The 2,500-nt window shown below is 55.9% G+C and overlaps 1 non-coding gene across 1 annotated transcript in view; it reads right to left on the bottom strand.

The window, feature by feature from the left end:
- Positions 1 to 65, bottom strand: part of LOC126417733 (small subunit ribosomal RNA) — a 1,910-nt gene extending 1,845 nt beyond the window's left edge. The window contains exon 1 of the ribosomal RNA XR_007575797.1: positions 1 to 65. This exon is cut by the window's left edge and continues 1,845 nt beyond it. This is a non-coding gene — a ribosomal RNA (small subunit ribosomal RNA).
- Positions 66 to 2,500: the final 2,435 nt, after the last annotated feature.

Below are 2,500 nucleotides of genomic sequence, written 5' to 3'. Positions count from 1 at the left end.
TACTGAGACATGCATGGCTTAATCTTTGAGACAAGCATATGACTACTGGCAGGATCAACCAGGGAGCTGCGTCAACTAGAGCTGAGCAGCCGGCCGCCCGGGAGTGTGTCCCGGGGGCCCGCGCGAACACGCAAGCGTCCGCTCAATTATTCTGCAAACAGGAGGAGGCTGCGCTCCCCTGCACCATACACCTCGAAACCCTCTCAGGTCCCGGCGGCGCGCAGCGCCGTCCTAAGTACTTGGTCGGGTTCGAGAGAGGCGCAATCGCCCGGAGTTTGGCGAGTAGACGCTTTAGGTGCGACCACCCGTGCTCCCAACTGAGCTTGCCGCTGCCGACAGAGGCCCGGGAGCGTGCTGTCGTGGCATTGCCGGCGGGAGACAACACGCGCCACCTACGGTGACCGGCAGCTCCAACGCCAGCGCCACAGAAGGACAAAAGCCCCACTTGGGTGCCGAAGCGAACTCTCCCAGCACAGCGCACGCGCCAACACGTCCGCACAGCTGCGATACAAACCACCTGCGAGAACCGCAGAGGCGACCGAGCAGCAGACGGCGTCGCGGCGCCGAGCGCCGGGCGGCGGCGCATCCTCAGCGCACACAGTCCTCAATCGGACCAGCACACTGCAGATGTCCACCGCGCTTCGCACCGGGCCCGCGAGGACCTACTTTGGCCGCACGGCGCCGCGTGCAGGGTGCGCCGGCGCGCAGCTGCGCCGCCTGCCGCCTCCGTCGGCCGGCGCGCCTGCCAGTGGCCGCCCCCACCAGCCGGCTGTAGCGCGTGCGCCCACGCACCGCGCGGCCAGCACGCCGGGCGGCCCCCCCTCACCGGCCGGGGCCGGTCCCACCCAGCCACCGCCGCGTATCGCTTCACACCCACATGCCATTCACGTTCGTGGGCATGGTGGGTATCGCTGAAACAACCGGTTGGTAGCTCAACCGATCGTCGCCATCACTGATTCACCTCTAGCGAGAACAACCGCACCACAACGGTTTACCAGTTGTTCATTTGCGTAACGTCACCAGCAAACGTAGGCGTCCATCGCCATTTGCAAATTCAATGATTGTTGCATGCCTGTGTCAGGTGTCACGACACACTATGTCTGCCCACATACACGCAACAACATGTGCACGCTTCGCAAACACGTGGAAGGTGGCCCCCGTACGTATGCGATGTCCATTGCGCAAACGACTGTCAACCGGCCTCTGTCGCATGTCGCAGATGTGGAACGCAGTGCACCATGCTATCACGGTGTGTGAGAAGAGACGACAACGTCTGACAACACGCGCCACTACATCAACAGACGGCTCATGCTGATCGCCATCCAGGGCATACCACACTGCACTCCAGCTCTTATAGGGAGACGACACGTAGCTGCGTGCACAACATTTGGACCGCATGGTTCGCCGTTGTTGGCGCAGTCGTTGTACGGTCACATGTACCACGATGTATCATTCAGTACATGAGGACCAATGTGCAGTACAGTGTGTGATTTGGAGGTACAACATCAGCGGACAGTTGACACAGGCCGTACCACAGCGTAGGCGCAGTGCTTCGCCATGCGAATGCCAATGAACAACTGCGAAGGGCATTGAGCATGTACGTCCTGCTGCCATCCACATTACAGTGTATCGCTGCAAGGTGTTTAACATGAAGCGATACACTGGGGACCGGGCAGTGCGAGTAGCAAACTATATTGCGGGGGTTGCAGTTAGGCAACACTACACTAATTTAACGCGTCGTATGACAATTACAGAGCAGGTTAAGGCCCAACGTGTGTTGGGTTAAGGCCCAACGTGTGTTGGGTTAAGGCCCAACGTGTGTTGGGTTAAGGCCCAACGTGTGTTGGGTTAAGGCCCAACGTGTGTTGGGTTAAGGCCCAACGTGTGTTGGGTTAAGGCCCAACGTGTGTTGGGTTAAGGCCCAACGTGTGTTGGGTTAAGGCCCAACGTGTGTTGGGTTACAGCACAATATGGGTTACGTTAAGGGGCAATGTGGGTTACGTTAAGGGGCAATGTGGGTTACGTTAAGGCGCAATATAGGTTACGTTAAGGCGCAATATAGGTTACGTTAAGGCGCAATATAGGTTACGTTAAGGCGCAATATAGGTTACGTTAAGGCGCAATATAGGTTACGTTAAGGCGCAATATAGGTTACGTTAAGGCGCAATATAGGTTACGTTAAGGCGCAATATAGGTTACGTTAAGGCGCAATATAGGTTACGTTAAGGCGCAATATAGGTTACGTTAAGGCGCAATATAGGTTACGTTAAGGCGCAATATAGGTTACGTTAAGGCGCAATATAGGTTACATTAAGGCGCAATATAGGTTACATTAAGGCGCAATATAGGTTACATTAAGGCGCAATATAGGTTACATTAAGGCGCAATATAGGTTAGGTTAAAACACGACATAGGTTAGGTTAAGGCACGACATAGGTTAGGTTAAGGCACGACATAGGTTAGGTTAAGGCACGACATAGGTTAGGTTAAGGCACGACAT

The sequence above is a fragment of the Schistocerca serialis genome, chromosome 8, assembly GCF_023864345.2.
Source record: "Schistocerca serialis cubense isolate TAMUIC-IGC-003099 chromosome 8, iqSchSeri2.2, whole genome shotgun sequence".
In the NCBI taxonomy this organism is placed as follows: Eukaryota; Metazoa; Arthropoda; class Insecta; order Orthoptera; family Acrididae; genus Schistocerca; species Schistocerca serialis.
This window is presented reverse-complemented; position numbering and strand designations above follow the sequence as displayed.